Raw genomic sequence first — 24,741 nt, 5'->3', positions numbered from 1 at the left:
TGTCCGTGTGTAGGCACATAATGCGCAGGTCTGTAGCGGCAGGCGCAATGTGGATCTCTTAGAAAGTATTGCACCAACCGGACCTACTTCCAGCACATCTACAGACAATAAAACTGCCACATCGCGTCACTCAGTTTACACTTTCATTTCCGGAAACGACACTGGCAGCACGTCAGACTAAATTTCTGAATTTTTCCTATCGTTCAATCTCTCGCGTCACTGATTCTGTTGGTAGGCGTGGTCTCCTTTTAGTGCCCTCCACGGATTACACTCCAGCCTATCCCGACTTCACATATATTTTAATGGGCTCTGTACCGGTTGCGGACTAAAGCCACGGAGTTTGTTTTGTTCTGTATCTGATTGCTTTTCAAACGAGACGAAATATTGGGGATCTCTTATTGTCAATTATATTCAGTTGAATTAACTATTTTCCCCCTTCTTCGTCTATACTTCCATTTCTTGGGTAATTTTCAACCATTTCGGTGCATACTCGATTTTAGTTTTGTCTCATATGGCACATCCCTTAGCACTCCTGACAGACTTAGGCTTAAGGTGAGACACGGTAAGCTTGAACATTCTGTACTGAATAATAGCCAGGATTCTCAGAATTCAGTATGACCTTCATTTCTTCGCCAACGTAAGTTTGATTTTTACTGTCACTGACGAGCCCGCCTCTGTGGTCTGGTGGTCAGAGTTCCTGAATACAGATCCAGAGGTTCCGGGTTCGATTCCCGGCCCTACCAGATTTTCTGAGAAGTAGTGGGCCTGGAACGGGGTCCACTCAGCCTCATGAGGATAACTGAGGAGTTATTTCAAGGAAATAGCGGCTACGGTCAGAGAAAACCGAGATTAACTGCCGTTGGGATCCGTTTCGCTGACCACGCGACACCCTCTATGCGCTATAGTTGGCACTAAATTCGCCGACAAGTGGCGATCGCTCGGTCGGTATACTTCGCTTGCGGACTACAGGCAACGGAGATTTTCTCTGTCAGACGTATTTATTTGCCACATTTTCCTGTCTCGAATTTCTGAGAATGTAATTAATACAGTAATGCATACAATATATTTTTTCACAGAATATTTGTGCATAATTTGATTAGTAATAGCATTAAAAGCATTCCTTTAGTTCAGTGATTTGAGTGTGCTGGCAAAGTAAATAGATTAAATCAAATATAAACCGGAAAGCAACAGAAAAGTGAAAGAAATTCAAGGAAAAAACCGTCGTACCATTTGGGTTTGATTCCCGGCCGTAACAAACTCTGTTTCCTTTCACCGCAGCCCATTGACTATAGTGGCGTTGTATCTATGTGAATATTTCCAATATTAGTCTTACAGATGCACATACGTGTATTTAATTAGCTTCAATTAATTCGTTGCTGTTGGCCTATACGACATTATTTTGGGACTTTTCCTCTGGAAATTAATTAAATTTATTTGAAATTTGAGCCGATCACAGTGGCCGCGCGGTCTAAGGCATGAAATGTCTTCACCCTCTAGAACTCTAGTATCGTGGGTTCGAATTCCACTTATGTCTGCGTTTATTCTGTGTTTATGTTGTCCTGTGTAGGTAGCGGCTTTGTGCGGACTCATCCCCCGTCCAAGGAGTCCTACCGACTGTCTAAGATTAAGAAACTGAAGTGAAACGAAGCATATCACGGATGCCCTATGCTCCAAAGTGGGAGCAACAGGAATAGATAAACAGAACTGAAGTTCGCAGTATTTTCAAGAAAATCATAATCCTTAACTTCATGTACCAACAGACGTTCTTACTCTCTCTTGTTTAACTTCTATGACGAAATATCCTTCTTGAGAACCAATGGCCGTTGGAGCTGCCGTGGACAGCGCTGATTTGTTAGCGCTTGGTTCAATGTAGGTGGCCCCCACAATTAAATTGAACCTTAAAGTAATATATCGTAAATTTAATCAGTATAACTTGGGGTATGGTACAGTAACTGACTTGCAAACATAACATCGAACTTATGGTCTCATAAAACACTGATAACTGAGCATCTATCAGCTTTTCAAAAAGTTTCTCCCTAGGCGGAATTGCTCAATTACATGATTGTTTTTTCTATCGTTATACAACATTGTGAAATTACAAGTGGCATGTTATGTTGTTTTCTTAAGTGTCAGGAATTGTTGTCTCCACATGCAAAGTTCTACATTAGCTTACCTGTTATTACCTGCACGGAAGGCAACTCATTGCAGAACATCTTAAATACTCTGATTAAACCTAACTCCTGACATGTAGACGTAATCCATGCAGAGAGTAGAACAATCTGAGGGTCCGATTAACTCTGCGAGATATTTTATTTGTATCTGACGTCCTTCCTATCACTATCAGTCACACCACATGCGTAATAGTTACATACATACATACCACATATACGCATATTTTTTTTATTGCTAGTGGGGTGGAACTAAGTCGCTTGTACTGCGGCCACTTCTGGCCTATTGTACCAGCCCCAGATGATAGGTGAGGGTGATTGTGGAGCGATTGGTGGAATGAAGATTGGCAGGGGAACCGAAGTACTAGGAGAAAACCTGCCCCAGTGCCACTTTGTCCACCACAAATCCCACTTGACCAGACCCGGGATCGAACCCGGGCCGCTGCGGTGAATACGCATGTTAGTACATACATTTAATGAACAAGAGGCAACGGCAGCAGCCATTTGCTCCACCCGAGTGAAGATTCAAATTCTGGTTTCTGGGTAATGATTCCATGTAGTCTGGTTACTAACAACGTTTCGGAGTAACACGTTAGCCCCATCGTCAGGAAAGAAATGTCAGTTGGAGAAAGTGATATCATGCCACTTTCCAAACTTGGTTCCCAACTTCCCTGAAAGATGAAGGTATTCTGTTCCTACGAAACTTTCGTGACGACATGACAGACTACAGAATATCTTAACGGAGCGGAGACGTTTTTAAAAAGCTGATAGTCGCAGAGCTGGTAAAGAAATTCTTCTCATTTTATAGAACCAAATATTCCAATTGAACTCAGTACCCATCCTCAGACCATAATTCTTTTAAAACACATTTTAATATTATCTTCCCATCAATACAACTTCTCTTCAAGTTTTTTTACTAAACTTTGTCTTCATTTCTCCCAAATGTGCTACATGTCAAGCACAGCACAGCCTTCTCGATCTGATCACACTAATGCTTTTCATTATGTAATTTGTTCCATCCTCCCGTTACTTTCTCGCTCTTACGCCCCCGCCCCTCCATCCATATATTAAACTTAACACAAAATCGTCAGACCTAATCCATACACCTCATTTAGGGTTGTAGACTAGTTTACACACCCATATAAAGCAGNTGTAATTTGTTCCATCCTCCCGTTACTTTCTCGCTCTTACGCCCCCCCTTTCCATCCATATATTAAACTTAACACAAAATCGCCAAACCTAATCCATACCCTTCATTTAGGGTTGTAGACTAGTTTACACACCCATCTAGAGCAACAAGCAAAATTACAGATTTATGTATATGTTTCTAATGGGCGATGAGAGAGTATAAGGAAAAAGGTATAGCTATTCCTGTAACAGGCAGTGGAGGCCCATAGAGTTGCGAGACGTCGAGGTTCCCACATTTTCTCTAGAAAACCGGCTTACAGATGTGCAGTAATCTTGTCAGCCTTTCGTGCCGGTAGCCCTTTAGCCCCAAGAAGATTCCTGGTACTCATTTACGTTAGAGGCTGAGTCGACCCGAGTGATATAGCGCGGCTGTAAGGCATAGATCAGTTGATAAATCCAGTGACCTCATCGGGAATCGAACCCGCGACAAACTACGCTACTACGTGCACCTAAGAAAGTATAAAAATCGAAAATAAATTGTAACAAATATCCCCGTAATTAATCTACTTCTCACTTCTTTGTGAATTAAATTCATTCGCAGTCACGCATGTTTGTGAAGTGTTATCGCCAGTACAGCAAAGAGATCTTCATGTCACACGCTAAAGTGGGTCACCTTAAATACATGGAGATTATGGATCAGATATGGAAAGCCGTGTGAAGAAATACGAGTTGCTGTGTTCACGACATTCTTACAGAGCGAGAGCAAAATGCGTGTTGTCCCTGCCAGCAGCGATTCAGAAAAACAAAACATTTTGTTAATTCTGATCACAGCGATTGCCAAGTGGTGCAACCGTGTCCATATTAAACACAAACCCGACTTACCCAGGAACTTGGCCGCGCCATAGCTCAAGCGGTTAGTTGCTGGCTTCCCATCGCGGCGGCCCAGGTTCGATCCCGGGTCTGGTCAAGTGGGATTTGTGGTGGACAAAATGGCGATGTGGCACGTTTTCTGCGAGTACTTCGGTTTCCCCTGCCAATCTTCATTCCACCAATTGCTCCACAATCACCCTCAGCTATCATCTGGGGCTGGTACAATAGGCCAGAAGTGGCCGCAGTACAATGGAGTTAGTCCCACCCCACTAACAATAAAAAAAATAATACCCAGGAACTTTGCTCAAGCAGCAGCGCTTTTTTGCTGACATTTTGGGAGGCGGTTAGTTTGAAAATCAGCCGGGACGCAGGATATCCTGACTGATGTTTTTCGTCCTTTCCTTCAATTCCCCCAGGCAAATGATGGGACATTACCGTACAATAGACCACAAAAACCTTCTTCCACATCCTTTAAAATTCAGAACCAATGTCATCCTCCATTTGGACAGTACATAGTCTGGGTTACTGGCAGTTTTGTTAAATATACTACACAACACAGAGCACAACAATAATAACAATAATAATAATAATAATAATGCCTAAAACTATCCCTGTAACAGGCCGTGAAGGCCCATAGGGTTATGAGACGTCGAGGCTCCCACACTTTCTACACAATCGGCTCATAGATGGCGGTAAGGTTGTCAGCCTTTCGCGTCGGCCGCCCTTTATCCCCAGGAAGATTCCTGGTACTCATTTCTGGGAGACATAATGCATAGTATACTACATAGGAGAATCATCACTGGATGATCACTACGCACAAGTGATTTCTTACATTCTTACTTATTGCTCCCTTGTAGAGTAGATTGTAAATAGCAAGAAGTAATAAAAAATACAAACATAAGATTTCTGGTAAAGGCCGAGTCGACCCCAGAGCCATAGTGCGGCTGGAAGGATTACGTCAATGGAAAAATCCCACCTCATCGAGAGTCGAACCCGCGACCTTCCGGCTTATAGCATAGTGCCTCAACCAACTATGCTACCGCGTGCCCCAGTAAAGAATAAAGCAAACAAAATATAAAAGTATGTGATGATGATATATTAGTAAAATTAATTGCTTTTCAGAAATCCATGGTCTTATTTTTATTTAAAGTAATGTCTCGAGACTGAAGTGCGTCTCCGTCCTCAGGAAAAAAATCCTACTCAGGCCGAATCGATATAGCTTGTCCCTGTCTCCGGAGGTAGCTCTGTCGACTGAGACAATTTGAGTAGGATTTTTACCTGAGGATGGAGCCAGGGTCAAGTATCCGATACATGGCTTTAAATAAAAATAAAATGATGGATAGTGTCAAAGTCAGTCACGTTAGTATCTAACGTGTTAGTCCAAACAACCTAGAATTTAAATTAGTAGCCTGGCTTCCTGCCAAATCAACATGCAGTCCACACTTATACGTGTACAGCCTCCTCAGATTCTGTCTGGTGACCTCACCACTCCCGTTAATAAGTGAGATTTTCGGAATATTCAGTAGTACTTCTGTCATCCTTAATCCACTGTATGTCAGACCTATGCCGTCTAGTAACAAGCAACTGCGTTGGCGAAACCCGTTAAACTGAATTACTTCTCGTATTATTAAGCAGCCGAACCAGTTGCATCCGTCAGATAAAACTGATAGAAGGAACAGTTGAAATCCCGCTGTACCGGAACAGACCAAGAACTTATTATGTAACGTTGATGAAGATTATGTACTTCGATAACTTGATTGTTAATACTAGAAACTTGTTTTTAAAAAAAAATCTTCTAAGACTATAAGAAAGTTTTACTTACTTACTCTTGGAGCGGAGCCCTTCTGGTGGAGCCACCAATTCTATAGCTACTCAAGAATTTCTCAGCATTTTATTGAACCCGAAGGTTCATGACTGGTCCCTATCCTGAGCCAGATCAATCCAATCCATACCATCCCATCCTATCTCTCTAATATCCATTTTAATATTGTCCACCCACCTACGCCTTGATCTTCCCAGTGGTCTCTTTCCTTCTGGCTTTCCCACCACTATCCTATACGTATTCCTTGTCTTCCCATTCGTGCTACATGCCCTGCCCACCTCATCCTCCTTAACTTGATCATTCTAATTATATTTGTAGAAGAGTACAAGTTACGAAGCTCCTCAGCGTCCTCCGTAGTCTAGAGGTAACGTTCCCACCTCATGACTCGTAGAACGCGGGTTCAAATACCCGGTGGAGGTCGTCGAATTTTTAAGGGCGGAAAAATTCAGGGAACAAGTCCTCCGGGAGGGACTTTAAGCCGTGGGTCCCGTGTCGTAGCTTTACGGCACGTAAAAGAACCTCATACCTCCAAAGGAGGTCACTGAGCAAAATTGCGGACGTTTGCCGCCCAACAGCAGTCACTAATACCTCCGGTAGATGGGGGAAGCATTATAGATACTTCTCAGCCAGTAGAGCCGGTCTCGCTGGCTGGGCGGGACTGATGGTAAGCACCAATACCGGTAGGATATAGAGGCTGGTAGAAATCATAGAGGGAAGCACAGTGGACCACTACAGGTCTAAGTGCATGGGGAAACCCACCCTCTCCCATAACTAACTAACTAACTACGAAGCTCCTCACTGAGAAAAAAGTTTTATGGTACAAAAATTAATATAAGTTCTGAAGTTCTCACCGCAATGATTATTCAGATTGTGGTCTTCTGTGTTGTGACACCGTGTAGTCTTGTAGGCGGATAGGTTCTTTGCAACCCGCCAATAGGATCGAACCAATTTCTGAATACACTTCATCTCTAAAGATTGATGCAGAAGGTTTCTCCGAAAACTATAGTGTCGCAACGCACCGGACTAAAACTTAAACATAATTATTATCAGGCACTATTTAGGCAACTTCTCTGACACGAATGTCTGACGCACAGTCTGACATTTAGGCTACTGCAAGTACCAAAACAAATATTTTTACTAAGCCACTGGCATCCTTTCGCGGGAGGTGTACGTGGATCAGCGAAGCATTGCAAATTGAGATTGATGATGTTACTACTTTCCGAGGCGGGGGGAGGGGGGAAGCGCAGTAGAAGGGAGCGATATAAGAGGGAAGGGGTAGGATTGCTACGTAACAAACCAATAAGCTTTTCTTTTCTGCTGCTAATGCACAGAATTCAGTTATTTAATATTTTGTTTATTTTCCAATACAAATAAAGTTATTAATTCTTTAAATAAGAGCAGAACCAATTCTATTTCATTTGCAACTCTTCTGCTCGTAAGGCTCATATAAATTTCCAATTATCTGTCTCAAGAATCTACAATTTTCCTTGACGATTTGGGCCTCGTCTAATGAGATCTTTACAGAGTCGGGACTGTTGAGTTGGTATAGCGATGGGCTGCGAGCTCGACCGTCGAGGAATTCGGGTTGGATTCGCGGGAGAGGCAAGGGATCTTCCTTTACCCCACAGCGTCCACACCGGCTATGAAGCTTACCCAGCCTCCTATCCAATGCGTTTTGGGGGCTCTTCCCTCGGAGATAACGCATCCCAATCACCTCTATCTAGTGCCCAGGTGAAAAATTCTGGACCTGTACCTCCACTGCACCATACGTCTTCATGGCTTGGTGTTTAATTAGTCAAGCACAGGGACAAATGTCCCTTCGTTTAGGTTTGCGGTACAAGGCACTTGCCTTATGCAGTTGTTACATGGATTTGTGTTTATGTTCACCTCCGTTGACACATGTTTTTATGTCTCAGGCAATCGTGTGTGCGTGCCACTGGTTTAATGATTCTCCATGTGTCTGCACGTTTGCTTGTGTTCGTAATGTAGTTTGTTGGGTCGCCTAGGTATGTAGAAACCATGTCCATACGTACAAACATTATTTGCGTGTCAGTGGAATTTGTTCGAGCTACATTTCGTCACGCGCTTTAATCGGATCAAGACAATTCTGCTTTTCATTCATCGTAATGCTGGCTACTGTTCGGTGACGAATATTATTCATGAAAATTCTAAAATTTCCCAGTCGGTGAACAAAATGTAGGAAAGTGCCTGCGGTACATATGTTGTGCTCCCTTGAATAATAATATTTAGATGAAGTAATATTTAAAAAAAAAAGAAACATGAAGTAAACGCGGTGTGGTGAATTCGTTGTCGCTTCTGCACACTGGATTGGAACGGTGGAAACTGGTTAATACTGGTTATATGAAAGGATTCGCATGAGCCAAGAGCCGGATTTCTAGTCGGACAGGTAAGTTTAGAGGCTATTCTCTTTTCCGGCATACAAACGACAAAGTTTATTATTATATTTGCGGTAATTTCAATTATATGATTATATGACAAGGGATTTTGGGAAGACCTCATAATGATATTTGTCTTCAAATATTGAAGTCTTTATGAAGGGCCTAGCAAGAATTGTGTATCAATAATAAAACAAATAAATTATTAATTTTTGTCCATAACTTGAAACAATTGACATTTTGACTACATTAATTAAACCCATATATAATATCAAATTTTTACCGTCGATTTATTTATATTTTTTACATATAAGGATAAAACTTCATACAGAATAAGTAGATATATTTATATTTTATCTCAATAAGAAATTTCACTTTGCTTTCTTGTATCTGAAGCATATTACGGAGTTACATATAAATGCCGCGTGGGGTACTTGTTGTGTCATGTTATATATAAAATATTAATTCAACATAATTGCAAATTTTTTTAATGTTTCAGTACAAACTTTCAGCCACCTATTCTTACTAATAATAACAGGCACAAATATGAAAGTGTAATTTCCTTGTTGGTATTATTCATGATATGAAATTAAAATAAATATTAAGGAGCACGGATGTAGTAAAATGGTGGTATTACCAAGGTTCACGAAAATTTTTCGATGTATTCAATTGTTATTAGCGGTTAAATTCAAAGGGACAAGACGACAAAAGTTTTCCCTGTAAAAAAAAAGGAAAATAAGCCAAAAACGGGTTAGGGAAGAACATAGACTGATGGTGTTTAAGAACAGGGTGCTAAGGAGAATATTTGGAACGAAGAGGAATCAAATGTTAAGAAGTTGGAGAAAATTATGTAATGAGGAACTACAAAATATTGTAATTTAGCGTCCTGTTGCACTGATTTTCATCCATGATATGTATACAGTGGCCGTCTTGTAGTGCTCTCAGTTTCACCTGTTACTTCACGAAATGTTTCGGCAACATAGTGCCATCATCAGGTGCCCTAATTACGCTAATCTATTTCATTCCTTGCCTTTTTAAATACATTTCAATAAGTTTATAAAGACATTTAATGGCAAGAAATGCAATAGATTAGCGTAATTAGGGCACCTGATGATGGCACTATGTTGCCGAAACATTTCGTGAAGTAACAGGTGAAAGTGAGTGCACTACAAGATGGCCACTGTATACATATCATGGAGGAACTACATAACTTGTTCCCGTTTTTCCGCCTCCCTGTATCTATCAATTCTCTAATAAAATTCTGACTGGATGAACTTATCATATCAGTACGTCAAAAACGTTATATTAACTATAGATGATTTTATTGTATTTTTAAATTCATTTACGGGATCAAAATGAGCCTTAGGCTAAATATGACGCATGCTGCATGTGTTCTCCAACTACGAAATTCCAAATTTTCTTAAAACGCAGTAGAAAACTCTGCAATGCTCTGGAAACTATATTCCTTACATTTCTAACCTAAAAGTTCCCATAATGCAACCGCGCGAAGCCTTGATATGAGATCAAAACTTGTTCCATTTATGAAACACCGTGTTAATTTGGAGCACAGTAAACCCATTCAGATAACATAAGAGATAATTATGCATAACACAGCAACTACGCAAAAGATTTTATATTTCATGGAGAAAACCAATAAAACATTAATTGTTGAACAACTTGGGTTCGATTCGTGTTGAGAGCGAAGATTTTCCTGTTCGTTACCAGACCACATGTGAGGCCCAAACAGACTCCTCTCCAAAAAACTTTATAGACTGCATCTTGTTGTGTATATAATATCTTATTCTCGTTTGTATTTGTACTCAATGTGTTTAATTACTTGAGATATATTATATTTAAGCATCCTGTTACATTTCACACTTCTATATGTACGTATAAAATGCCGGTCACGGTAGCCGAGCGGTCTAAGGCATGCACTGTCTTCGCTTGCTCGGAAGCCGGGATCGTGGATTGGAATCCCACTAAGGGCATGGATGTTTGTGTGCGATTTTCTGTGTTTGTGTACAGGTGGAGGCCTTGCGACGAGCTGATCACCCGTCCAAGGAGTCCTACCGTATGTCTAAGATCAAGTAAAACCGAAGTGAAATGGAGAGTTTCATGGAGGTAGGCCTAGGCCCAAATGAGGGCTGTAGCGCCAATGAAAAAAAAATGTATAATATAAACTCCGTCGTGAATACACCTGATGATGGCCGATTGCGGCCGAGACATGCAGTGCGAATGAAGGGGGACAAGAACTACAATAAAGTGTTGCATTTATGACGGAGTTTATATTATAGATATATTTGAGACATGTTCATTTAATGCTTGATAATGACCAAATCGTGGACGAAACATGTAGCATAAATATATTTGTAATAAGTAAAATCTACATTAACATCTACTTTATCCACTGAAGATATTTACATTCCAGTCTTTGTGTTGTGCTGACGGTTATCATTCAAATAAAAATCAAATCCTATCCGATAGTTTCCGGGGCTCTCTCCTTGAGGTGAAAGTCAGATGGCGTGTGATTTTGGTCGCTCACCTGCGTCTCGTCTCGTGGCGTGGTACTTTGCAACATGGACAACTCCTCGTTACTTTTCAATAATAGACCGTGTTAAATGGGGCATGGCGAGTGATAAAAGTATCTGCTTTTTATTGAACACGCTCACTTCAGTCTCAGAATCTCGTTTCCTATCTAAAATCTGAAACTTAAGATATACAGGTTTATAATTTTACAAAGAGAAAACGGGTCTCGGACCGCGTCTGTGGTCTAGTGGTCAGAGTTCCTGGCTAAAGATCCAGAGGTCCCGATTTCTATTCCCGGCGCTAACAGATTTTCTGAGAAGTAGTGGGTCTGAAACGGGGTCCGCTCAGCCTCGTGAGGATAACTGAGGAGCTATGCGCTTACCACGTGACACACTCTATCCGCAAAAGTTGGCACTAACTTCGATGACAAGCGGCGGTCGTTCGGTCGGTATACTTCGCTTGCGGACTACAGGCCACGGAGTTTGTTTTTTAAACTGGGTCTCTGACCCTAAAGAACATATACATTGACAGTGTTTGAGAACAGAAGTGAGAAGAAGTAACAGGGGAATGGAGAAAATTACACTCGGCTTGCCACCCGCTTTACCGCTGGTATCTTGCTCGGCTTATTCGAACCTGAATAAGGAGGCGATATATTTCTCCGAAACGTCGGTTGACTTTCAACGGACTATATAGCATTATATCGCAGAAGATAATACTCTTCATAACCACCGCTGTGAGAACCTCAAATCCTACGCTCTATCATGGTTTCGAATGTCCGTGTGTTTTCTGTGCTTGTGTTGTCCCGTGTAGGTACTACCCTCGTGACAGGCTGATTTCCCACCCAAGGAGTCCTATCAACTGTCTGTAATATTCAAAGTTTCACATGAATTATGAAAAGGGAACAGATCAGGGGGCCTACTCCGTCCAGAAAAGCAAATTAAATTGAGTGAGATTAAACTGGCCGGATATGTAGCACGTATCGGAGAGACACAATAAATTTTAGTCGAAAATCAGAAGAGAATATACCATTAGGAAGGAAGATGTAGGTGTAATTGGTAGCGCAATATTACAATCGAGAAGGGTGTGTCAAACGATAACGCTTGTGACTTGTATTCTGGAGGTGACGGTTCAAGTCCTGGTGGGGACACCTCTAGTAAATATATTTTGTAACTGAAACCCCACGGAGACACGTGGTAGCACAGTTGATTCAGGCACTATGCTACAAGCCGGAAGGTCGCGAGTTCGATTCCTGATGATCATTGAAATTTTCAATTAACCTAATCCTTCCAGCGGCATTATGGCCCTGGGGTCGACTCAGCCTCTAATATAAATGAGTATCAGAAATCTTCCTGGGGTGTAAGGGGGTCCAGTGCGTAAGACTGACATTCTCACCACCAACCGCGAGATGACTAGAAAATGTGATAGCCTCGAAGTCTCACAACCCTATGGGCCTCCATGAGCTGTTACAGGAATAGCTTTATCTCTGTCTTTACTGGGTACATTTATGCATACGAAAGCATACATGAAAAGGAAAAAGTATTCCCAAGTTTCCTCTGAATTTAAACTTCAATAAATTATCGATATATTAAATGTCTCTATTGTAATTATAGTTGATTTTAACAGCTCACGCACTGAAATGCTTCTTGGTATGGAATCCTTCACTGTTGTCTGAATCTTGAAAGGTCTCTAGTCTCACAAATTCTCGATCTGGATGTCTGAAACTCAAACTGAACTAACTTCATGCGGGCCAAATGTAGATTATCAAGTCTGAGAGTTGATGGTCCACTCTTATTCTCTGTTGCGACGAAACGTATGACAATCTCCGGGTAACGCTTTGATTTATGCGAGCATATTCGTTGCAGCGGAAACGTGTTTCAGCTAGCCATTCCTTAGCAACAGACGTCTGTGCTGTGCTTCTCTGACTCACGCATTTAAAGGCAAATTTTACTCCAGTCAAGGCTATTATCCCTGGATAATTCATAAACTGCTTTAACTCTCAGGCTGTCATACATTCCGCGCCTTCCTCGAGAGAACGAGGTTTTCGAATCCCAGTCTGAGAAGGTTAACTTGACAGGTTTTGCTTTTTTTTTCCGCTGAACTACCTTGACGTGGATTCGAATGTTCGCCAAGACCAGCACTCACACAGAACATTACAATTTACAAAACTATGGGCATATAGACTTATTCCCGTCTCGCCAATCCAATACCGAAATTATTAAATATCTGTAGGATTTTAAATTCTCACAGCGGTGGCTATGAAGAGCAAACGTTCTGGGACATAACGCTTTGTAGTTCGGTGAAAGTCAATTTTCTTCAGGGTCGAAGAGAAACACACGTAAGAAACCAGTACGAACGAGGTCTATTGCCTGTTTCATGCTGGTTTCTTATTCGGCTTACTCTTCGACTCTGGAGGTGGAGGCAATAGATTGCTCCGAAACGTCAACACGGTACTACATGGCGTTATATCCCAGAAGAAGTAAGTGCCCTTTCAGATCTATTCTAATGCTATCCTCTTGCCTATGTCTACCCCTTGAAAGAAGTGTCTCCTATTTCTCTTTCACGACTAAAATTCTTTAAAATTTTCTCAACTCCACTATCCCTGCTGTCTCAATAATCAGAACAGAGGAACTGTTGAAGAGGTCTCCTAGGCAACGGATATAGAAACGGGCAGGTGATCTCCACACGGTTGGACCAGAACCTGCCTCGGGGAGAGAAGTGACCAAAAGTGACAGAATGCGATATAAAGATACAGATGGATAGAGAAGAGAAGACTAGAGGCTAGTGCAAGATCCAGACAACAGTGAGATATTCGTTAACCAGAAGGAGTCAAATGTGTGAACTGCTGTAATCAAATGAAATTGTAACAGGACGCCTAATAAATCCAATCAATCAAACACAGAACTCACAAATATTAATAAAGCGTGCCCTCTTACATGTGATATGTAGCAAGTAGACGGAAAAATAGAAATACATAAAATATTTTGGCCTAAAGAATTCTAGAATGGAGGAAACTCACCTGAGTTAGGTGTGCTCTTAATGATAACATTAAGAAGAATATTACAGAACAGGGCAGAAGAAAGTGGACTGTATTCAGCTGTTTCAGAACAGGCTGTAATGATTGATGGCCTATACAAATACGATCATGAGGCTTCGAATTCTATAAAAGCAGTACGTTTCTTGATCAGTTGAAAATCCGTCAATCAACTACCATGTTGTCATGACAAATTAACCTCATATACGTAATGAACCCTCTATTTCAAAAGTTAAGATAGGATATTTCGTTCTGTTTCCAAAGTCATAAAGGCGTTAGAAGCCCCTTCATCTTGCTCACTGCTTGCTTAGCACATTTTCTACCCTTAAGATGGAGGCAGTACGCTCCAACAAGAACCAGTGAACTTCTGACTACAATGCCTCACATTCCAGAAGACAATATTCTTCTTTTTCATCCGAACCTCTGATGCCCTTATAGGGGTTCTGAGGTTTTCTTTCATTCTTGTAATCATTTCACAGACGGTAGGACTACTTGGACGAGTGATTGGCCCGTCTCAAGGCCGCTACCTAAACACAGGGCAACACAAACACAGAAAAACGCACACACACATCAAACATCAATGTCCTGAGTGGGATTCGAACTGGCTTCCGAGCGAGCGAAGAAAGTTCATGCCTTACACCGCTCGGCTACTGTGACCGGCTCAATATTCTTTATACCATACCAAATTTTATGAAAATTAATCGAGTGCACTAAGTAGCGAACAGTGAGACTTGAAACTAATGAGCGGTTTATATTCCTTCATTTTAAATGAGGTATAAATATTCTGTGGAGTATCACTGCCCCAGAAGGCGTAATATACAGATAAGCACGTACACCAAAGGAGCAACATGTTAGATCGCAACCTGCCGCCATCTTTCGCGCATTTCCTCCGGCTTAGTAATGGCCTACAGTGAACCTCGTATGCCTTTTATTATGCTAAGTTATATTCAGTCCAGTATGGAATATCCGCTGCTTAATAACGGATCAGCCTTATTACGTATACACACGCTGTTAGCCTTCCGCTTAATCACGTAACAAGTTTGTCTCCTTTCTCTGTGGATGTTATCTTAAGAATCAGGAGTAGAATAGACCCGACGTGGGAAGTTGGTTTCATTTCTTCTCTTTAACTTTGACTATATTAATTATACAATTTGTGAACTACAAGGCCACTTAATGTGGAGTGATTTATATGGTGCTATGACAATTGAGATGAAGTTAGTAGATAAAACGTTATAAATATTTATAGTTTTTAGTCTTTGGAGCAGATAATCCATGACTATGACCAAAAAGAAAACATGAAAATTAACTGAGAGTGTCCAGTTTAGAATTAGAGCCATCAAACTGGGCCCCTTCTCCCACGTTATAGAACTGAAGTTTTAATGCAATTTAACGCTTCAAAGCCCAGTGATTACTATACGTAACACTCGCCATAAATACTACAACTCTGCATTCTGCCCAAAGAGTGTATTTGTTTCACATGGTTCTCACAATAACCAGCGATTATTTCCCTAACAGCAATGAAAGGTTGATCTTTGTGTTGGAGACGTGAAGTGTTTCCTGTAAGGTGCGACCTGCATTTTTATTAATTATTTTCACGAATTTCAATATTTAAAGTGTTAAAAAACATAATCCTATGTATGGTGCATGTATACTCCTTAGGGCGAGGAGAGGTTCATACAAATTAATAGCCCGTAAGCCTGAAGGAAAGGGAAGATTATATTAAAATGAATATTAGTCTAAACAAAAAGGGTATGAGGTCCTTAAGTGGATTACACTGTCTTGAAATAGTGTCCAATGGCGGGCTCTCATGAACAAGACAGTGGGTTAAAAATATATAACTTATTAGCCAACTGAGCAACTACCTTACTCTCAAGAACGTCTCTCCTCTGTATGGTAAGGGAGTTACTTTACAGGGTTATATAGAACATTAGGGACCATTTACACGAAGTTAAGCACAGACATAAGAACAGCCGTGACAGGCTATGACGGCAGGAAGGCAATATTCCTGCTCATTAATTACAATTGCAGGAAAATCTGCCTCCTCTTTCTATAAAATATTTTTCAGTTCCATGTCCAGACATGGAACAATTACAGCGTCATTATAGCGACAAAGAGCGGTATATATATAAGAGAGCAGAGAGCATGATATGAATTTTCTTGCTCATATAACTGTGTGAGGCTGTATAGTCCAGCCACCTGTTTGTTATATCAGAAACGGAACAAAAAAAAACGAAAGGACCGAAACAGCCTTGATAAGAATTCTAATTATAGTTTTCATATCGTGCAATTGCATACAACTGATAATTGTTTCCAACGAACGTCACTGTACACGGGGTAATATTCGTTCCTCTATTCTGAAGGTTCCAAGAACAAATCTTGACCAAAAGTTTGATTATTTTGATAGTTTTTCGTGGTTCTCCTTAGATCTTCAAAGCAAATCTATGAAAAGCAGCTCAAATTAGGCCGTGAGCAATACCTTCCACGTCGTTTTCAATTTATTATTCACTAATATCCTAGCATACGACTGCTTACAGAATGAGCTGCTGATAATGTCGTCACGCAATTCATAAACAATGTTCTATGTGTTACATAGAGCCTAAATCTGGATATTATCAACGGTGTGTTGGGAAGTATGCAAGATGTGTTTGTAAATTTTAACAAATAAACTCCGTGGCTTTTAGCCCGCAGGCCAACTATACTGATCGAGCGACCGCCGCTTGTCGGCTAAGTTAGTGCCAATTTTTGTGGATAGAGGGTGTCACGTGGTCAGTGCAACGGTTCTCCACGGCCGTTACTCTCGGTTTTCTAGCCCGAATTTTAACAAATACTTTCCTGGAATTCAATCTCCAGGTCGTGCTTTAATTGGTAATGCAAATATCACAAATATAGAACATATTTATAAATAATACGACTAAAAATAAATATCTTGCCGTGTGGAGGCAGGTTAAAATACCTACACTGTGGCTCTGCGAGCCGTCTAATGCCCCCCATACACACACAGTTTGGCCTTCCCACAGACCTTACAGGCAAAATTTCCCAGTTTGCTTTCTCCCTTTCCTTCCACATACACGCGCAGATAAACCGGCAGGCTTCATGCCACTGTCACAGTCTTCCGGCCGATATTGTGGAGTGCAGTGCAGTCTTGTTTAGTTGTTAAAACATGTCTACAGCTGATGAACTGTTTGCATATGCAGCTATTTCGCGTGTGTATTGTGTGTAGTACCACAATTTCGGAACACTGAGGTCTTCGCTACACATTCCAGATTTCCTAGCCATCAATACTTTCTTCCGTTCCTTTCTGAAACTGCTAAGTAGATTGTTGATCTTTTCCAACACAATTTCATTGTTAGCTTGGGGATCAATTGTAAAAAGTAAAGTAAAGCTATCCCTGTACTAGGCCGTGAAGGCCCATAGGGTTGTGAGACGTTGAGGTTCCCACCTCATCTAGACAATCGGTTCAAAGACGGCGGTAAGGTTGTCAGCCTTACGCGCCGGCCGCGCTTTACTCCCCAGGAAAATTATTTAATTAATTCCAGGTACTCATTTCTGTTAGAGCCTGAGTCGACCCCACGGCCATAATGCGCCTGGAAGAATTAGGTAAATTGAAAAAAAAAACCAATGACCTGATGGGACTTGACGTGACCTTCCGGCTGCTAGCATAGTGCCTCAACCAACTATGCTATCGCGTGCCTCGGGGCTCAATTGTTTTAACGTTTACCGTCAGTGCTGAATAAGCACTGTCTTTCAATTCACGGTTGTGGTATTCTTTGCTCTTGACCTTCCAAAGAGAAGGATGACCACGAAATTCTTCAATAAATTCCAGTAAAATGTCCTTCGACCATGTCGCCATAGCACAAATTACAAAATCACGGTGCAAGTTTCAAAATACCACGTTCTTAAGAAATGATACACAACGTGAAACAGTACTGAAGAACATGAGACAGCAGCAGTAACTGAGCGAATGGCCTGCCGGTATCGTCAGACACGTGCGTTCCGCCTGTCACGTGCTACGTCCTGCAGATAGAACTGACGGGTTTCCTACAGTCCAAATGATTGACCGGCCTGCCGCACCAAACACATCAGTTTTGCCTTTCAGTCTTCAAACTGAGCAGGCCGAACGGGAGGCCAAACTGTGTGTGTATGGGGACAATAAGGCGACGAAAGAAGAACCAAGTGCCTGGGGGTATAACTGGGCCACAGTGTCATTGGGTGGAACATAAATACAGAGACCTGTTCCTACAGGCTTGGGGTTGGACGCAAAGCTGACGACCTTGCTCTGTAAAATATTATTGCTGCCAATTGCGAAGAAGTGAAACCTGGATCAAATCTGAAGAACATGACTCAAAAATGGCTGTTCTGTCAATAATAAAAAAAAACCCATGGCCTTTAGTCCGCAAGCGAACTATACCGACCGAGCGACCGCCGCTTGTTGAAGTTAGTGCTAGCTTTAGCGGATAGAGGGTATCCCATGGTCAGTACAACGGATCCCCACGGCCGTTAATCTCACTTCTCTAGACCGGAGCCGCTATTTCCTTGAAATAGCTCCTCAATTATTCTCACGAGGATGAATGGACACCGTTCCAGACCCACTACTTCTCAGAAAATCTGATAGCGCCGGAAATCGAACCCGGGACCTCTGGATCTGAAGTCAGGAACTCTGACCACTAGACCACATAGGCGGTTGTTTTGCCAATAATGATGATGAAAAATACACATCATTCTTCGTGATTTTATGAAATATTGGATACTGACTCTATGGAACGGTGTCCTTCAGGAGCTGACAATCGCTTAGTTGGTCAAAAGATTCACCGCCTCAAATTCAAATCCTGAACAACACTCTTTACCGTCATCCAGTGTCAAAAAATGAACTGTATAACATAAGACACCTGAATACAATCCACAACTATAAGTATTCTTTAAGATTTGTTTTAATATTATCTATCCATCAACATATAAGCTTCCTCGCTGGTTTCTTTCCTTCAGCATTTCCAACTAAAATTCTGTACGTATTTTCCATATCTTCGTAAATTTTACATATTCCACTCAAGTACGGAATAAAATGTAAATTTGCCTCTGTGCTTAACTAATTATGCACTATAACATGAAGGGGTATGGGGGAGTGGATATATAGATCCACATTTTCTTGACCTCGAAGGTAGTTGGAGATGAGTGATCAGTTTCACGCCTCTGTCGCTTTACCCTCAAGGAAACAATCCCCGGTACCCATTGGACAGGAGGCTGGGTAGGCCTCAGAGCCGGTCTCGACGACGTGGAGAAGTAACAATTCTTGACCTACAAGGACTCGAACTCCGACCCCTCGGTTGTCCAGCCAGTAGCCGGTCGCTATACCGACTATGCTATCCAGACTCTCAATTAAGGAAAACAATCTAGAAAATATTCTATAGAGTTACAAGCAGTTGCTGACGGTTTCTAATCCTCTCGCCAAAGCAACTGTAGGCCAATTCTCAGGTAAAGAAAGTAAAGAAAGAGCTCTTCATATGGCTTTATATTAGACTTATTTAACATAAAAATGATACGTGGGACCACATCCATTAAAAGCCAGAATTGTATCCAGAAGCAGTAAATTTACATTAAGACAAATTACATAATTTTACCGAGAGGTTCGAGTAGCAGAATTATTGGCCATTTGAGATGTCGCCTGTGCATATTTTATGATGTTATTTCGTCATATTTATCAGATGACACGTGGAAAGCACATTCGCGGACAGGAATTTCAATGAATTCCTGCAAATTATTGCAACGAAGGTTACGTGTAGGCTTGGGAAATAAGAATTTTCAGCGCACCTACATACAGTAGGAGATTTTGTTTGCCGATGTATTGATGATGTCAGGAGGCCTACTCGTTTTCTTCTTTTGCACGGACGGCCTTGTTAAGAGGATTCGGTTTCAACGAATTCGTTGTCTTGCAATGTACGTGGCACGTTTCTTTCCTTGTAAACACCAAGGTCTAAGCCTGCGTTCTATGAACCTCATACGGGATACAGATGCAGTTCTTACCGGTATATACTGGTTTTTTAATTACGTGTTATTTATTTCATACGTGAGAAATTTTAGTAAAAGGTGAAAACAACTTAATCAAGTGAATTGTTATCTATAATAGCACAACCATAAATTAAGAGACCATGCTCAAGTTTTCTTTTCCCTCGCCCCCACTGTGGAGCATAGGGCTCATTTCTCAGTTTCTTGATCATTTTTACAGACAGTAGGACTCCTTGGACGGGTGATCAGCTCGTCGCAAGGCCTCCACCTAAACATAGGACAACATAAACACATAATGAATGCATACAAACACCAAACAACCATGCCTTGTGTGGGATACGAAACCATGATCCCGGCTTCCGAGCAAATGAAGACAGTACTTGCCTTAAGGCACGTTCACATTACTCGTGCTCGTACTCGCCAGGCTCGTGCTCGTCGGGAGACTCGTCTGGCTTTTACTTGTGCTCGTAAATCTTCGTCCACACTACTTCAGTTGCTCGCCACGCTTCGGCGCGTGAGGATCCGTATATTTACTCGTAGTGTGTATAGGCTGTAGTCGTATTTTAATTTATAGGCTATAGTTTTTAAATTAAAAATTTTAAATTTGCTTCTCTCGTGACTTGTCATACCGTCCACATTACTCGTGAGCATAGCGTGTCACACGAGTACGAGTAATGTGGACCCGCCTTTAGACCGCTCGGCTACCGTGGCCAGCATGTTGAGGGTTACTGAGAAAAAAGAGCAATTGAACATTTTTCAAAATAAGAAAAAGTATGAGGAGATTGAATAACTAGAAGCTTCATGCCAAAGTATTATTAGAATGGTTTTAGTCGGTAGAAGTTCGAAATGGAATATTATAATACTTATCGCTACAATTTGCGGCTGAGTCAAGACACATTACACACTATTGCTTATGCCTCAACCTCAAATACCAGTGAAAACGTTATGAGAAGCAAAATCTACTTACATAGAAGTTGTGTCTGATCGTATATGGTTTGATTTTTAATCTATTTTGAGTAAATGTTTTCAGAAGACAATACAGGCCAAATTTCAAATAATTCTTTCGAATATGAGGAATTTCTTGGCCATTTGGTGTGCTTCATGGATTTACTACACTTCGCAAGGCTCTGCCACATCTGAGCGATTAGTTGCTGGATTCTCACCGAGGAGGCCTGGATTCAGATCTAGGACCGTTTATATGGGATTTGTGGAGGCTAAACTGGAGCAGGGCCGGGTTCCTTCCGAGTTCATTGCTTTCCTCCCGCCAATTTTAATTCTATAAATGCTCCATATTCAAAGTAAAAATATTAAGTTTTTGGACATTATCCATTGTCTTGTCTTTATCTAAAAATCGTTCCGTTTATTTTTCAAAACACAACGTTTCGGACAATGGATTCTGTCACATTCTTCAGGCAAAAACCGGAGATAGGGACTAGCTATATCAATTGGGCCCAGCTGATTAGGTTTTACCTAAAGACGGAGACAGACTCCAGTCTCAGAAACATTGGTTTTGAAAAACAGGAGGACGTTTTTTAGATAAAGACAGGACGATGGATAATGTCCAAAAAACATAATATTTTTTCTGACGTACCATTGTCACAAACTTTTACGATTAGATCTTATCTCCATTTTCAAGTATAAAAGCATAAAAGAAGCATTTGAGACCATAGTAACAAGGCATTCAGTTTCATCCCCAAACCCTACAAATAACCACTCATCGATAACACATCGTGCACATATTCCCTCTAGAGACTTGTGATCTGTAACAGCAGGGCGATATGTGGTGGCTCTATGCTTGCTTCCCTGCACTGCAGTTGCAAATAAATGTTTTGTAATTTCAAAGCAAAGAGGTAATGACCCTGTTTATCGCCTAAGGCCAAATACCCATGTACATACGTATTTTTATTGCTACTGGGGTGGGACTAATTCCCTTGTACTGCGGCCACTTCTGGCCTATTGTACCAGCCCCAGATGATAGGTGAGGGTGATTGTGGAGCAATTGGTGGAATGAAGATTGGCAGGGGGAAACCGAAGTACTCGGAAAAAACCTGCCCCAGCGCCACTTTGTCCACCACAAATCCCACTTGACCAGACCCCGGGATCGAACCCGGGTCGCCGCGGTGGTAAGCCAGCGACTAACCGCTTGAGCTATGGCGAGGCCCATCTACATAGGTAACCCGTAGATTAGCGGCGCCAAGGTAATCTAACGTCGGAATAAACGGGTGTACAGACGCTTACTTTCCGGGAGCTTATAAATCTCAGGTTCTTTGTTCTAACTTAGCAGATTTTGCTTTGTAAAAGTTTCGATTTAATATTTTCGCTTTTTTGCATCTTGTTATGTACGATGTATAACACTGCTAACCCGGTCATGGTAGCCGAGCGGTCTAAGGCATGCACTGTCTTCGATCGCTCGGAAACCGAGAGCGTGGGTTCGAATCCCACTCAGGGCATGGATGTTTGTGTGCGTTTTTCTGTGTTTGGCTACAGGTAGAGGCCTTGCGACGAGCTGATCACTCTCCCAAGGAGTCCTAACGTATGTGTAAGATCTAGAAAAACCGAAGTGAACGGAGAAGTTCATGGAGGTAGGCCTAGGCCCACTGGGGCTGTAGTGCCAAGGAAAAATAACATTGCTAAATTTTAATAAATTCATATGTCGTATTAATCATTATCAAGACAAACAGAACTGATTTATCGTATGTATTATGACATGACGGCTGAAAGCTGGGATGGTTGAACTGGAGCAAATGTCCATTGATGAGCAACGGCTCGGAAATCACGTTCCCGCTACAACGAATAGCAAAGAATGAGTCGTTGCCAGGTAGCAAGCTGCTAACCACAAGATTCCCGTAACAACAGACAGAATAACAGAGGACTATTAACTGTTCGACTTGGTGACTTATATTCCGGCTGAATGACAGTTATAAAAGGGAGTTCATTCGTGAATTAGAGATTGAAAGTCAGAGATTCTTCAGACAGACGTCATTCAGAAGGAGTTCAATATGTGAGCTGTTATAATTTGCTCTAATTGTAAAAAAGTGCCGACAAACCAAATCGTCATATCCAGAACACATTATTATTAGCCACACGAAATCCGATACGTGCAAACCTTTTTAATCTGTTTATTAAAATCATAACCAGTCTATTTCGTTGTTGTGTCGACGGCCCTAACACCATTGATGTTTAAATTTACATGCAAATCTGTTCTCAGAATGTGCGCCTCCTATGAAACTAATGAAATTTGATACTTGACACCAATTTCCTTATATAAATATCAGAGAAGTATGATGAAACATTGAGGCCTGCAAATATGTCACAATCACACAATCTTATACTACAAGATAGCAAGCTTACATTCGCCTTGGAGCAACAGAATGGTTTTCGTAAGTACACTATCACGCCCGAAAAGATCTTTGTCTTCTCCAAGCCTTCTTAGCTACTCTTTCCCCTCCTACTTCAGCTACAGTATTCTACTGATTCTACGCCCATCATCGCCCTCAAAGCAAAAGAGCCAGACTTATTTGCTACTTACATTCATTGAAAAGTCGCACTATCACTTCAAGACCAGGAAATTCTCCGGCTTATACGCATAAACCTAAGTATTCATTAACATGTTCATTAGAGCCAGGGATCAGAGTTTATACTGTCCTTTTATCCTTGGCACTACAGCCCCAGTGGGCCTAGGCCTACCTCCATGAACTTCTCCGTTCACTTCGGTTTTTCTAGATCTTACACATTCGGTAGGACTTCTTGGGCGAATGATCAGCTCGTCGCAAGGCCTCTACCTGTAGACGAACACAGAAAAACGCGTACACACAAACTAAACATCCATGCCCTGAGTGGGATTCGAATCCACGATCCTAGCTTCCAAGCGAGCGAAGACAGTACATGCCTTAGACGCTCGGCTACTGTGACCGGCGCTTATACTGGTCTACTTGAATAAAATCCACATCCTTATGTTACGTCTCCTTTGAATCTAATGTCTGAGTTTATCCCTTTCTAAGGGATCCAACCGAGTGACTGTCTACCGCCACCTGAGGACGAAAACAAATCACGTTTCCGAAACGACATGTTTTATATTTTCTAGAACACCAGTAAGATAAAACTGTCCCTGTTCTCAACGAATTAAGCACTAGACCATGAAGGCGTATGGAGGAGTGGATGTATAGATCCAAATTTTCTTTACCCCGGCACAGCTGGAGCTGAGTGGTCAGCTTCACGCTCCTGTCGCTTTACTTTCAGGGAGAGAGGCCTCGGTACCCATTGGAAAAGTTGAAAAACCCAGTAATTCTGCGTGTTATACACCATCGTCAGAATCGTTTAGTATCTATTTACATTTTTTCCCAAATCTCCTCTATCTATAGTCTCGATACTGACAGCGTCATTAAATAACCAACCTTCAATATACGCCTAAGTATCTCTTTACGTTCTTGATTAACATTTGAAATGCATTTCATACCTAAACCTCCACCCATGTCATCATCTGCGATCTGCTGATCCTAATGGATTTCAATATTTTACGAACAGTGAAAATTATGAAGATTTTTCAATACGTCTACATTCAGCTTACTTTAATACGGAAATGGTACATCCCCTAACAGCAGCTTTTCCCTCAATAACTTTACAGACTAAGCTCAGCTGCTAAACAGTAATGCTGTGATAAATATCTACGTAGGAAAGAGAAGTGACATTAAAGCGGAGTATGGAGACTGCAATGCACGTAGAAGTCTGGAGCCACAGAGAACGGCAAGATAATTCCTGGCTTACCTTTCATAGTCTGTCGCGTTTCGATATATAGCAATT

General features: G+C 41.4%; 1 protein-coding gene across 3 annotated transcripts in view; it reads left to right on the top strand.

Moving 5' to 3' along the window:
* LOC111865411 (UNC93-like protein) overlaps positions 1-24,741 on the top strand; it is a 139,991-nt gene that overhangs the window by 50,783 nt on the left and 64,467 nt on the right. The window contains exon 1 of one of the 3 annotated variants that reach the window (XM_023853421.2): positions 7,870-8,395. The exons of the other annotated variants lie outside the window; for them this stretch is intronic. The gene's annotated coding sequence lies outside the window, so the exon portion shown is untranslated. Of the gene's footprint in view, positions 1-7,869; positions 8,396-24,741 lie in introns of those variants that run through there. 3 annotated transcript variants of the gene reach the window in all.

This window comes from Cryptotermes secundus, unplaced genomic scaffold (assembly GCF_002891405.2).
Source record: "Cryptotermes secundus unplaced genomic scaffold, Csec_1.0 scaffold295, whole genome shotgun sequence".
Classification (NCBI taxonomy): Eukaryota; Metazoa; Arthropoda; class Insecta; order Blattodea; family Kalotermitidae; genus Cryptotermes; species Cryptotermes secundus.
This window is presented reverse-complemented; position numbering and strand designations above follow the sequence as displayed.